This window comes from Theropithecus gelada, chromosome 6, assembly GCF_003255815.1.
Source record: "Theropithecus gelada isolate Dixy chromosome 6, Tgel_1.0, whole genome shotgun sequence".
NCBI lineage: Eukaryota > Metazoa > Chordata > Mammalia > Primates > Cercopithecidae > Theropithecus > Theropithecus gelada.
Window position 1 is genome coordinate 106319404 of NC_037673.1, and position 15641 is coordinate 106335044.

The window sequence follows — 15641 nt, forward strand, 5'->3', positions numbered from 1 at the left end:
CATTATGTTAACTATTATGGAGGTTTCTAAAATATTGAAAATAAATGTATACACCTACTATGTACTCCCCAAAATTAAAAATTTAAAATATTTTTTTAAAAATAGAAGTACCACATGATCCAGCAATCCCACTACTGGGTATATATTCAAAGGAAATGAAATCATTATGTCAAATAGATATCTACACTCCCGTGTTTATTGCAGCACTGTTCACCATAGCTGAGATATAGAATCAATGTAAGTGTCCACCAATAGAAAAATGAATAAGGAAAATGTAGTATATATACCCAATGGAAAACTAGTCAAACTTAGAAAAAAGAGGAAATTCTATGATATGCAATAACATAGATAAACCTGGAGGGCATTCTGTTAAGTGAAATAAGCCACACACACACACATACACACACAGACACACACACACACACACACAAAATACCACAAAATAACTTACTCTTGTGTGAAATCAGAAGTGGTTACTATCATAGGCTGGGGGTGTTTGGGGGTAGGCGGTAGACAGAAATGGGGAGAGGTTGGTCAATAGGTACACAAAGTTACAGCTAGATAAAATAAGTAAACTCTGGTGTTCTATCGCACAATATAGTGACTATAGTTAACAAAAATATATTGTACATTTCAAAATAGCTATAAGAACGGATTCTGAATGTTCTCATCACAAAATGTAAGTGTTTGAGATAAATGATTTGCTAATTACCCTGATGATTTGCTAATTACCCTGATTTGATCATTACACAATATGTACTTATATTGAAATGTCACATGGTACCCCATAAATATGTACAATTATTATGTGTCAATTAAAAATACAATGAAACTTTTAAAAACATTAGCAAATTATGGCTGGAAGTTACTTCTTAACCTGGTAAAGATTTTTTAAAACCTACAGCTAATTGTTTAATGTATCCCTGTTCTGTTTTTAATTAAACTCCAATTCTCATTTTACATATTCTTGGGGGAAAAAAAAAACCTACAGCTAATATCACCTTTAATGGTGATTTACTCAGACCTTTACCCATGATACTGGGAATGATTCAAGAAATGCACACTATGATCACTTCTATCTAACTATAAATTAGAAGTTCTAGCTAGTACAATGAGGAAAGGCAAGGACATAAAAGGCATGCATACTGGAATTTTAAAGAACAGAAAAAATTGTTATCCTCAATGACTTTATACTTAGAAAAAGATAACCACTTATAAATAATTAGACTTAATATGCATATATAATAAGTTGCTGTAGACACAGTTAATATACAAAATCATTGTCATTTCTTTGTATTAGCAAGAATAAATAGCAAATAAAAATTTAAAAGATGTCATTTGAAAAACATCAAGAAAAAACAAATAATGCGAATGAAAAATTATTATGATTTCTACACTGAATATTGTCAGAAACAAAAGAACACTTCAGTAAACTGAGGACTATACTATGATCATAGACCCAAAGATACAGTATTTTTCAATACAGTATTGAAACAATTTTTCAATGCAGTATTTTTCCCAAATTAGTTCCTAGATTCAACATTTAAATACCGGATGCTAATATTTGTGTAAAAATTCAAAAGTCCTGAAGAGCCCTAAAACCATCTTGAAGTAGAAGCCCAAATATTTTATTAAGATTCATCACACAGTCACATAAATTAAAATGATAGTATTAGTGTAAGGAAGTAGACCAATGGAACAATAGAGAGTCTAGTAACAGACCCAAACATACACAGTTATGACAATTCTTGATTTATGACAAAAGTGATCCTGCAGTGCTATGAGGAAAGCCTGTATTTTTTTTTTCCTGAAAAGGAAAGGCTTTATTTTTAGTGAAAGGAACTGAGGCTGGATACACTGGATATCTATTAGGAAGAAAACTTTTGATGCCGGTGGAACACCATTTATAAAATTTCATTCTTGATAGATTGTACTTTTAAATATGAATGAATGATAACTTTTAGTCAAGAGACAGTAACAGATTTCTATTTATACTTCTATCTTTCGTTTTTTGTTTGTTCGTTTTTTTACAAAAACCAGTTCTCAATACATTGGACATCAAATAGTGAAGGATAAAAATCTCCAAAGATGGCAAACAAATGAGGTCCAATTGTCTCAGCTTATTAACCAGGGAAAACCAACAATCTCCAAAGCTAGGAGAGAGAATCTAGATGGAACTCAGCAAATTCCCTGAAGGGAAGAGATAGAGTTAGAAGTACAAGGAGGCCAAAGTGGCTAGTTTGTTTGCAAGGTAGTAGACAGGTGAAATCTTCCCAGAGAAAGAACTCTGGACATATCCAGAGTTCCCCACTCAGCTGAGTACTCATCAATTGCAGCACAAGCACTTGAGGACACTACCAGGGTCTGGGGAAAGAATCACTAAAAAAAAGTAGAGAAAACAATCCTTGAGGTTCACACAGGGCTGGAAAAATCAATTTCCAACCAAAGTGGAAAATTTCATAGTTCACAGACATGAGGTAGAGTACTTAGATTTTTCCTCAGTAATGGGATAAAATAATAAAATTAACAGAACACTTTTTTTAAAAAAAATTATACTTTATGTTCTAGGGTACATGTGCACAACGTGCAGGTTTGTTACATATGTATACATGTGCCATGTTGGTGTGCTGCACCCATTTACTCTTCATTTACATTAGGTATATCTCCTAATGCTATCCCTCCCCCCTCCCCACAACAGACCCCAGTGTGTGATGTTCCCTTTCCCATGTCCAAGTGTTCTCATTGTTCAGTTTCCACCTCTGAGTGAGAACATGCGGTGTTTGGTTTTTCTGTTCTTGCAATAGTTTGCTGAGAATGATGGTTTCCAGCTGCATCCCTGTCCCTAAAAAGGACAAGAACTCATCCTTTTTTATGGCTGCACAGTATTCCATGGTGTATATGTGTCACATTTTCTTAATCCAGTCTGTCATTGATGGACATTTGAGTTGGTTCCAAGTCTTTGCTATTGTGAATAGTGCCACAATAAACATGTGTGCATGTGTCTTTATAGCAGCATGAATTATAATTCTTCTTTGGGTATATACTCAGTAATGGGATGGCTGGGTCAAATGGTATTTCTAGTTCTAGATCCTTGAGGAATCACCACACTGTCTTCCACAATGGTTGAACTAGTTTACAGTCCCACCAACAGTGTAAAACTGTTCCTATTTATCCACATCCTCTCTAGCATCTGTTGTTTCCTGACTTTTTAATGATCGCCATTCTAATGGTGTGAGATGGTATCTCATTGTGGTTTTGATTTGCATTTCTCTGATGGTGAGTGATGATGAGCATTTTTTATGTGTCTGTTGGCTGCATAATTGTCTTCTTTTGAGAAGTGTCTGTTCATATCCTTTGCCCACTTTTTGATGGGGTTGTTTTTTTCTTGTAAATTTGTTTGAGTTCTTTGTAGGTTCTATATATTAGCCCTTTGTCAGATGAGTAGATTGCAAAAAATTTTCTCCCATTCTGTAGGTTGCCTGTTAACTCTGATAGTAGTTTCTTTTGCTGTGCAGAAGTTCTTTAGTTTAATTAGATCCTATTTGTCAATTTTGGCTTTTGTTGCCATTGTTTTTGGTGATTTAGACATGAAGTCCTTGCCCATGCCTACCCTAGAAAAAAACCTAGGCAATACCATTCAGGACAGAACACTTCCAACACAGAATCGTTTCTGCTGTCTTCGATAAAGACCATATATTAATATGGCTTTATTACTAACTCTGTAGGTATTGTTGGACAACCCATTTCACCACTGAATTCTTTAGTTTTTTTAATGTATAATGTCATAATTGAAAGGAAATATTACTAGTATGTGTTATGGGCTGATTTTTGTTCCCCCATAATTAATATTCTGCAGCCCTAATTCACAGCATCTTATGCTGTGACTCTACTTGGAGATGGGGCTTTTAAAAGGTAATTAATGTTAAACGAAGTCATATGGATAGGGTCTCATCCAACTCGATTGTTGTCCTTAAAAGAAAAGGAAATTTTGACACAAAAATACAATAGGTGTGTGTGCACATAGAGAAAAGGACCTGTGAGGGATACAGCCAGAACGCAGCTATTTTACAAGTCAAAGAAAAGGACCCCAGAGGAAGACAAACCCCTTTATCTTGAACTTCCAGCCTCTGGAACCATAAGGAAATAAATTTCCCTTGTTTCAGTATCCCAAACTGGTATTTTGCTATGGCATCCCTAGCAAACTAATGTATGTGATCCTGAAATATAGAGTTCATAATACAATTTCATAAAAATGGATTTGTGACTAATATAGAAAAATGTTGTTGTAATGATTCTAGATCTTTTCATACAAAGAATTAAGTTGACAATGGATTGCCTATGAATAATCATGGTAATAAACAACCTAACAACAAACAGTACCCCAAGTCTGCTAGCATTCCCCAGATGTAATTATTATGACACTTTTGGACATTCTAATGTTTTTATGAAAGGTGGGAGGAATACGTGTGCTTGATTTGCATTTTTGTGAAAAATAATAGCTTTATTAGTTACCTCATTTCTCGTATTTTGAAGAAGATTAAGATTTTAATTTTCAGATTTCTTGGCCCTTATCACACCAACAGACAGTGGATGATAACGTAGATGGTGTTTAGAAACATGGAATTCCCTTATATTAAGACAACCAGCAAATGGGACAAAAAGGGTATGTGAAATCAGATCTCCTTTTGGGAATAAATTAACTGTATGACTGAGTTCTATTTTAATATTTAGACAAGGTTTTTCAGAACAAACCTGAGGCCTGTTTCAGATGTTAAAGAATTGGCATTGCTAAATGAAACACATTATTCTAAACACATTCAACTGAATACACCCCACTATTTTGGCATTAATGTATTTTCCACAAAAGATAGAAAGCAATGGTTTCCCTTTCCCATTGGGAAAAATGCTTGGTTAACTTTAAATTGTTGTAGTTCCATAAAAAGTACCTAACTATCTTTAACCATGGATCTTTTTCATATTATGGTAATACCCAGAAATAAGAAATGATGCCCTAGATTAGTGATATCAACCTACTATTCAGCAATTATTATTCAAAGTAACAAACCTAGTTTTGTAAATGCCTTAATAAAGCATTCTGAGAAGCAGTTCAGCTTTCTTTGTATTATTGTGGGTTTTTAGTCAAATAATTATATTTAATTATTATGTTTTATCTGTCAGCAAGTTGAAATATGAAAGTATAATATTAACAATAATATTACATCAACTGCCATAAATACATCAATCACACTGTCTTTTCATGGTTGTGTTAACTATTACTCTCTTAAGCCTCCATCTATTCAAAAACCTCTATTCCCCATACCTGTAAGTTCAGTTTCCTAAAACATTTGTATTTTCTTTTATAAACTGCTTACAAAAAAATTCATAATGATGATAAACCATTGTCAACTTACTACATCAACATCCATCAAATGAATTGATTACATCTACATGCTCATTTTGTATAATAGAAATACAATCACTGCAGTAAAATACTGTCATGGGATTAATGTCTTCTACTCTGGAAATGTAAGTCTTGCCTTTGGCTTGGTATTTTATGAAGCAGCAAGAGACCATTATCCTGTGACAACATTTTATTTCATTGACATCTCAAATATATTCTTAATATTCTTTATATTTATGTTCAGTTTAGACTGAAAGGATTAGAATAGGTGTTATTATAGTAGAAAGGCATTCATTACTACATTCTGAATAGCATTACCATGTGACATGTCTCAGCCATAAGAATCTCTTGGCAAGAATTGCATCTTTTATTCGTATGTATTCACAGCAAAGCTGTCTGTATCCCACGCTATGAATTTTTCCTGCGTTAATCATCAACATCAACCCAGTTCTGCTGCTATATGGTTCTCACTTTAAGCTATATACTATGTAAATCAATCTGATCACTAAAATGTTACTGAAATATTAAAAAGATAAAGTTTTTAAACTTTAAGCCAGATAATAACCATAAATTTAAATTCTTAGTCTACTTTAAAATAGATTTCTTCCTTTCCTTTTGAAATCACTGTCCTCAGCAATTTTCCACACTCTAAATACTAAGAATTTGCCTATGCATGTAAAATGGAGAATTGCGATAATTGTCCCTATAACTCAAACTAAGGGAAACACAACTTCATCTGAAATGTCTAAGCAACTGAGGCCATTTTTTGGCTTGGATTATCCAGAAAATGACTTCAGTTTTCCAACATATTTTGCATGAGTATATATAAAAACAGATACAGGGATACAAAATAAGATTCAGAGTGTTAAACGTGAAGTGGAAGATAGAATAAGAAACTATGAAAATTCATTTATGGGCATTGATGTTGAAATTCTGTATGTACAGCAAAGGGAATTAACACAATTTTCAAGATGTTAATATCATAAGGCAATGTTTTGAGTTTACTGAGCTTTTAAGGTGCCAATGTTGCCTTGTTTGTGTTAGACCACTGCTGTAATTACATTTCAGCTAGCTAATGGAATGCTAGGCAGTGTTTTGTCTATGCATTGTTGTGAGAGAAGTAGAAGTGTTTTGATTAAGAGCAGATGGAAAAATTGATTTTTTTTTTTTGGCTCTTTCTTTGTGGGTTAAGAATAAGGTAGTGAAAAGCCATGGATTGGTATCCTTGGTTGGGACTTAATTAAAGTGTTACTAAGTCTATGGTTAGGTCTACATTACTGTGGTAGAACTAGAAATTCCTGAAAAAGTTGTTGGCTGCTTCTAATATACCACATCTAGTCTATATATAGCTTTGTGACTTCCCTTTCCCCCTAAAGTATTCAAGCACAACTCATGACTCATAGCAAGTGATGTTTTTAAGGGCTGATGTATTAATTGATTTGTTTTCTTTTTGACTACTTGCCCCTGCCAAAATACATGTAGATAGAACATATAAAAACATAGAAAAAAATTTGTTTTAATCATTTGCCTTAGATAGTTTTCTCCATATAGACCCAACTGGATGATAACATAAATACATAGGTCATAAAACATATATGTACAACTTGATGAATTATCACAAAGTGAATGCATTCTCTTAAACAACAAGCAGACAAGGAAATAAAAAAACATTACCAAAATAACAGAAAGCCTTTCATGTCTCTCTTTCTAGTCACTAATACCTTCTCAAATATAACCTCTATGCTGCCTTATAACACTAGCGATTACTTGTGATTGTTTTACAGCTTTATACAAATTGTTTTATAAAGTATATATCCTTTTTATTTTGATTCTTTAGCTCAACAATATTTTGCATGTAATTATAGTCTGATCATTCTTATTTTATTAATGAATTTGCCACAACTTACTTATTTTACTGTCAATTGATATTTTGCATTTTTTTAGTTCTCCACTAATTTTTACTTAATAGTCTCTGTTTTGTGGTGGTTATTCATTAAATGCATCATTTTCAAAATACAGCTGTTGTCAGCGTCTGATGAGATACTACTGAATACAAGTTCCATTCCACATGTAGTCAATTGATGTATCCCCAAATCCAATACATTTCTGTAAAGGAGTCACTTAAATTCACACCCGCATGTTTTCGGTGTGTATTACACAATTATTGAAATACAATGTAATTTTTAACATATGACTTTTTATTCAGCAGAGAAAAAATACATAATTTCATTTTTTTCCTCCTGTAAATCTGTTCAGTTAATGGTACTAATACTAGTTCTTTATCATATATAACTTTAAGCATTCGTCTTTGAAATAACTAGTCATTATTTCTGCATCCTTTTTCTTTTAATTCTGTGACATTTAAAGCTTTTTATATGCTATAGGAATAAAAAGGGAAAGTTAATGTTAAGTAAGCATAGCAGTCTACTTCAGTGTTACTTAAATAAATAGCAGTGGGAGAAAAAGAAACTTCTATATTCTCCATGCAAAAAAAGATCTTCAGAGATTAAGAAAAAAAATCACCATTTTATTTTTTGTATTCATCTTTTATTAAAATAGTTAAATGGTATCTTTTAATTTATCTTTTATTTATATGCAAATGTCAGCCTTTTGAGCAACTCACCTCACTAGTGTGAAGCACTTACGGATGTTTCTTCTCTAAAGAAATTAATGAGAGATAATGAAAACAATAAACAATTAGAGAGTTCATATTAAGTTATTGACTATACCTAAGTAAAAGATTCAGATTTTGTTTTGTTTGGTTGGTTGTTTTTTAAGAGATTGCTTGAAAAGGATTCTGCTAGATTTCTATTTTTTCCTAAAGTCTGTGATACACTTCTTGCAATGGAAATGGTTTCCCACCCATTCCTTTTGATACTGATGGGAACTGTGTGTTTGAACTGGTTCTCTATAGTATTGTCCAAGATGCAGAAATGGCAGACAGATTTCAAAGATGATCCTATTTTTATGATAGGAATGAGATGTGGAGAGTAAGGGCATAAAAGACCAACTATTCCTGATGTCATTCAGAAAAGTATCAGTCAAAATAAATATTCCATATATACTTGTATTTATACAAGAAACATAAATATCAACCTATTCCATGATAGCATATACACTAAGGAGTGGTCAGTAGTAACAAATAATAAACAGCCTACTTTGAATTCAAATAACTGCTTCATTGACTTGTATTCATTTTATACTATAAGTTATATGATTAATGTATACAATTTTGTTTTCTGTAGTTAATAGGCTTGTTTAGTTGCTATTTGCTATTTTAATTCCTCATACATAATTCATAATTATTTGATAAAGACATATTTTTAAATTTGCCATGTGAATCACTGAAGTCATACTAATAGTCAATCTTAGACCTGGTATTTCTATGCAGAATATGATATATTCCTTAATGTTTATAGATTTAAAGTATATGTTACTTTCTCTAAAAATTCATTATAATGTTAAAATTTTACTTGTAAATTGTTCAATGTTAAATTACACTGTTATATAGATACAGGTGCGAAAATGACTTTTCAGATTATTTCATTTAAAAGATAAATATGACAAAAGGAAAAGCAATATAAGTCAGAAAATCAAATTTCCATTCCTAGATCTGTTGTTGAAGAGCTAAATATCTTTAGTAAAAACTTTGTCTTTCGGCAATAGATTTTATATTTAAAATGAATACACTGGCCACTGGGTTATGATGACAGAAAAAAATGCTCTCCCTCTTTCCCCTTTTATTAGCAAATCCCTGAAAATATCTACCTCTCCCCTCCACACACACACACAAACAACAAATATATAATATCAAAGCTGGAAAACAAGAGGTAGTGCCATGAAATGCTCATCATGTGCAACATTTTGACTCTGAAAAATAGAAAGATATTGACTGGTTAAAGCAGCAAAGAACAGTTTCAAAATACAAAAGCATACTGCTTCAGAACATGGGAAAGCACTTAGAGCTAGTGTTTGAGACAAGAGTAGACTTCAAAGCAAACATTTGGGTGACTCCTTGGTCTTTTACATCCAGGTTCTTCTATCATTCTATCCACCAAATGCTGCTAAGCTGTGGAACCAGTAAGTAGAAGAACATAGGCTAGAACACTAAGGCTGTTCCCTGGGATTCTGGTGAAAGCTGATAAGAATAGGCTCTCAAAAAGAGACAACTGGCTTTTGGTGCTCACTAGCTATCAATATTTCTCATTCTTGTCCCTAAATAATAAGAACCAAGATTTATTACAGAAACCAAATATTATAAACAAACTAAAAAATTTTAATGCAAAGGTAAACATTAAATCAACAATCATAATATATTTGAGTCAAAGAAACGAAGCTCCAAACAAAATCTAACACACTAGGAAGTATAATTAATAGAATAGACAGATAAGACAGGATATCACATCCATACAATAAGAGCAGACACTTATAGTAAAGCTCCAGTTAGAGACATCAGTTGCCAGAAATATAAAATAACCTTCATACCATCCAGAAAGAAAATTTATGGAAACATTAAACAAAATTTTAGTTTGGCCTGGCATGGTGGCTCACTCCTGTAATCCCAGCACTTTGGGAGGCCGAGACAGGTGGATTACCTGAGGTCAGGAGTTTGAGACGAGCCTGGCCAACACGGCAAAACCCTGTCTCTACTAAAAATACAAAAATTATCCAGGTGTGGCGGTGGGTGCCTGTAATCCCAGCTACTAGGGAGGCTGAGGCAGGAGAATCACTTGAACCCAGGAGGTGGCGGTTGCAGTGAGCCGAGATCGCAGCATTGCCCTCCAGCCTGGGCGACAAGAGTGAAACTCTATGTCAAAATATATATATATTTTAATTAATGATGAGCTTACATAACCAAAAGCAGAGAGAAGCAAATGAACTTAGCATATAGTTTAGAAGAAGATTGCTGCAACTAAACCCATAAACATGAATGAGTAAAGATAAATAAAAGAAGCATTTAGCTAAATCATTAGAAAAGGAACAACAAAACACGTAGGTAGTGGGATTATATATTTAAAGTGCTAAAACAAAAAAGATTATCAACCAATAATTCTATATCCAGAAAAAGCTATTCTTCAAATGCTAAAGAGAAGTAGATTAAAAAAATGTAGAGAATCTTCCCATGGCACTTTCCTGCAAGAAATACTAACAAGAGTTCGGGATGAAAATGAGCAGACACTAATTTGAAACAACATGAAGAAATAAAGTACACTGCTAAAGGCTATATAGTACTACATAAATATAAAAGTATAAATGTATTTTTGTTGATAATACCTTTTTTTCTATCTTAGTTTAAAAGCCCTGCATAAAGCAGTAATTACAAATCTATGTTGTTGGGCACACAATGTATAAATACAAAATTTACATGATAACATCACAAAAGAGTGGGGAGCAAATAGAGCTAGCAAAGAGCAAAGATTTTATGCACTGTTGAAATTAAATTGATATCAATAGTACCTAAATTTTTATAAGTTATAATATAAATTGTAACCCCCAGGGCAACTGCTTAAAAAAAAACCTTGAAAACGGTAAAATGAGATGACATCTCACACAACTCTGAACGGCTAATATTAAAAAGCCAAAAAATAACACATGTTGACAAAGTTACAGAGTAAAGGGAATGTTTATATACACTGTTGGTGGGAATGTAAATATGTTCAACTATTTTGGAAAGAAGTTTGAAGATTTCTTAAAGAATGTAAAACAGAACTCCCATTTGACCCAGCAATTTCATTACTGAGTATATACCCAAAGGAAAATTGATATTGTTCATTACAGCACTATTCACAATAGCAAAGGCATGGAATCAACCTAAATGTTCATCAACGATGGATCCAGTAAAGAAAGTGTGGTACATACACAGTATGGAATACTATGCAACCATAATAAGGAACAAAATCATGTCCTCTGCAGCAACATGGATGCAGCTGGAGGCCATCATTCTGAGTAAATTAACACAGGAACAGAAAACCAGTACTACATGTTCTCACACATATAACTGGGAGCTAAACATTACGTACACGTGGACATAAAGATGAAACCAATAGATACTGGGGATTACTGGGGGTAAGGGGACTCATTGTTGAAAAACCAATGATTAGGTACTTTGCTCACTATCCAAATGACAGAATCACTTGTATGCCAATCCCCATCAACACACAATTTACCCATGAAACAAACCTGCACATGTAGCCCCTGAACCTAAAATAAGAGTAAGAAAATAAAGTTTAAAAAGTGAAAAACTGAAAAAGTAAAATGTTTAAAAAGAGTTTAAATAATGCACTAGAAAAAATACCTATTTAACACGAAAGGAGGCAGCAATACAAAGAAGAATAAAAAGACATACAACATATAGAAAAAAATTGAAAAATGGCAGATATAAATTCTGTCTTATCAGTCATATTAAATATAAATGGATTCAACATTCCAGTTAAAGGCAGAGACTGGAAGAAATAATTTTTTAAAAATATTCCCAACACATGCTATTAGCAAGAGACACACTGTAGATTCAAAGACACATATAGGCTGAAAGTGAAAAGATAAAATACACAAACAGCAATCAAAATAGAGCAGGAGTGTCTAAACTAATATAAAACAGACCATAAGACAAAAATTTCTAAGAGGAAAAGAGATATTTAATAATAATAAGTGATGAACCCATCAATATAACAGCAAGTGTTATATATTCTCATCAAAAATATGTAACAATTATAAATACGTGTACATGTAATAGCCTCAAAATATATGAAGCAAAAGTTGACAGAATTAAAAGAGTAACCAACAAATCAACAATAGTTAAGACCTCAACACCCTACTTTCAGCATTATATAAAACCACAATGTGATACCATACTCCTGCAAGAATGGCCATAATAATAAAAAATTGAAAAACAGTAGATATTAGTGTGGATGCAGTGATCAGGCAACACTTCTACACTGTTGGTGGGAATGTAAACAAGTACAGCCACTATGGAAACAGTGTGGAGATTCCTTAAAGAACTAAAACTAGAACTACCATTTGATCCAGCAATCCCACTACTGGATATCCACCCAGAAGAAAAGAAGTCATTTTCCAAAAAAGATACTTGCACAACTATGCAGATAACTAACAAGATAAAACAACCATGCAGCTAACTAACAAGGAATAGAAGACTTGCAAAATACCTAGTAGGCGTAACAATGTATACAGAACATTCCACCTTCAACAGCAGAATATACATTCTTCTCAAGTGCTTTATTTTTTTCCCATAAGTTATTGGTGTACAGGTGGTATTTGGTTACATGAGTAAGTTGGTGATTTGTGAGATTTTGGTGCACTCATCACCCGATAAGTATATACTGCACCATATTTGTAGTCTTTTAATCCCTCACCCACCCCCTCACTCTTGCAGGCCAAGTACCCAAAGTCCATTGTATCATTCTTATGCCTTTGCATCCTCATAGCTTAGCTCCCACATATCAGTGAGAACATACAGTGTTTGGTTTTCCATTCCTGAGTTGCTTCACTTAGAATAATAGTCTCCAATCTCATCCAGGTCACTGCAAATGCTGTTAATTCATTCCTTTTTATGGCTGAGTAGTATTCCATCATATATTATACACACGACAGTTTCTTTATCCACTTGTTGATTGATGGGCATTTGGGTTGGTTCCAAATTCCAATTTTGCAATTTGAATTGTGCTGCTATAAACATGCGTGTGCAAGTATCGTTTTAGAAAATGACTTATTTTCCTCTGTAGATTACCCAGTAGTGAGACTGCTGGATCAAATGGTAGTTCTGGTTTTAGTTCTTTAAGGAACTCCAAACTGTTCCCACAGTGGCTGTATAAGTTCACATCTAGCACTGTAGAAGTGTTTCCTGATCACTGCATCCATGCCAATATCTACTGTCTTTCAAATATTTATTTTTATTATGGCCATTCTTGCAGAAGTAAGGTGGTATCACATTGTGGTTTTGATTTGCATTTCCCTGATCATTAGAGATGTTGGGCAGTTCTTTTAAATTAATTTATTTATTATACTTTAAGTTCTAGGGTACATGTGTACAACGTGCAGGTTTGTTACATATGTATACACGTGCCATGTTGGTGTGCTGCACCCATTAACTCTTCATTTACATTAGGTATATCTCCTAATGCTATCCCTCCCCCCTACCCTGTCCCCACAATAGGACCCGGTGTGTGATGTTCCCCTTCCTGTATCCAAGGGATCTCATTGTTCAATTCCCACCTATGAGTGAGAACATGCGGTATTTGGTTTTCTGTTCTTGCGATAGTTTGCTGAGAATGATGGTTTCCAGCTGCATCCATGTCCCTACAAAGGACATGAACTCATCCTTTTTTATGGCTGCATAGTATTCCATGGTGTATATGTGCCACATTTTCTTAATCCAGTCTGTCACTCATGGACATTTGGGTTGATTCCAAGTCTTTGCTATTGTGAATAGTGCCGCAATAAACATACATGTGCAAGTGTCTTTATAGCAGCATGAATTATAATCCTTTGGGTATATACTCAGTAATGGGATGGCTGGGTCAAATGGTATTTCTAGTTCTAGATCCTTGAGGAATCGCCACACTGTCTTTCACAATGGTTGAACTAGTTTACAGTCCCACCAACAGTGTAAAAGTGTTCCTATTTCTCCACATCCTCTCCAGCACCTGTTGTTTCCTGATTTTTTAATTATTGCCAATCTAACTGGTGTGAGATAGTATTTCATTGCAGTTTTGATTTGCATTTCTCTGATTGTGAGTGATGATGAACATTTTTTCATGTGTCTGTTGGCTGTATGAATGTCTTCTTTTGAGAAGTGTCTGTTCATATCCTTTGCCCACTTTTTGATGGGGTTATTTTTTTCTTGTAAATTTGATTGAGTTCTTTGTAGGTTCTGGATATTAGCCCTTTGTCAGATGAGTAGATTGCAAAAATTTTCTCCCATTCTGTAGGTTGCCTGTTCACTCTGATGGCAGTTTCTTTTGCTCTGCAGAAGCTCTTTAGTTTAATTAGATCCCATTTGTCAATTTTGGCTTTTGTTGCCATTGCTTTTGGTGTTTTAGACATGAAGTCCTTGCCCGTGCGTATGTCCTGAATGGTACTACCTAGGTTTTCTTCTAGGATTTTTATGGTTTTAGGTCTAACATTTAAGTCTCTAATCCATCTTGAATTAATTTTCATATAAGGAGTAAAGAAAGGATCTAGTTTCAGCTTTCTACTTATGGCTAGCCAATTTTCCCAGCATCATTTATTAAATAGGGAATCCTTTCCGCATTTCTTGTTTCTCTCAGGTTTGTCAAAGATCAGATGGCTGTAGATGTGTGGCATTATTTCTGAGGGCTCTGTTCTGTTCCATTGGTCTGTATGTCTGTTTTGGTACCAGTACCATGCTGTTTTGGTTACTGTAGCCTTGTAGTATAGTTTGAAGTCAGGTAGCATGATGCCTCCAGCTTTGTTCTTTTGGCTTAGGATTGTCTTGGCAATGTGGGCTCTTTTTTGGTTCCATATGAACTTTAAAGTAGTTTTTTTTTTCCAATTCTGTGAAGAAAGTCATTGGTAGCTTAATGGGAATGGCATTGAATCTATAAATTACCTTGGGCAGTATGGCCATTTTCATGATATTGATTCTTCCTATCCATGAACATGGTATGTTCTTCCATTTGTTTGTGTCCTCTTTTATTTCATTGAGCAGTGGTTTGTAGTTCTCCTTGAAGAGGTCCTTTACATCCCTTGTAAGTTGGATTCCTAGGTATTTTAATCTCTTTGAGGCTATTGTGAATGGGAGCTCATTCATGATTTGGCTCTTTGTTTGTCTGTTACTGGTGTATAATAATGCTTGTGATTTTTGCACATTGATTTTGTATCCTGAGACTTTGCTGAAGTTGCTTATCAGCTTAAGGAGATTTGGGGCTGAGACAATGGGGTTTTCTAAATATACAATCATGTCATCTGCAAACAGGGACAATTTGACTTCTTCTTTTCCTAACTGAATACCCTTGATTTCTTTCTCTTGCCTGACTTTTCATACATTTGTTGGCCATTTGTATATCTTCTTTTGAGAATTGTCTATTCATGTCCTTAGCCCACTTTTTGATGGGATTTTTTTTTCTGTACTGATTTGAGTTCATTGTAGATTCTGCATATTAGTCCTTTGTCAGATGTACAGATTGTGAAGATTTTCTCCCACTCTGTGGGTTGTCTGTTTACTCTGCTGACTATTCCTTTTGCTGTGAAAAATCTCTTTAGT

General features: G+C 33.8%; 1 protein-coding gene across 1 annotated transcript in view; it reads right to left on the reverse strand.

The window, feature by feature from the left end:
- The window catches only part of TMEM232 (transmembrane protein 232), a 306685-nt gene that overhangs the window by 65836 nt on the left and 225208 nt on the right, over positions 1-15641 (reverse strand). The window lies entirely within an intron of this gene.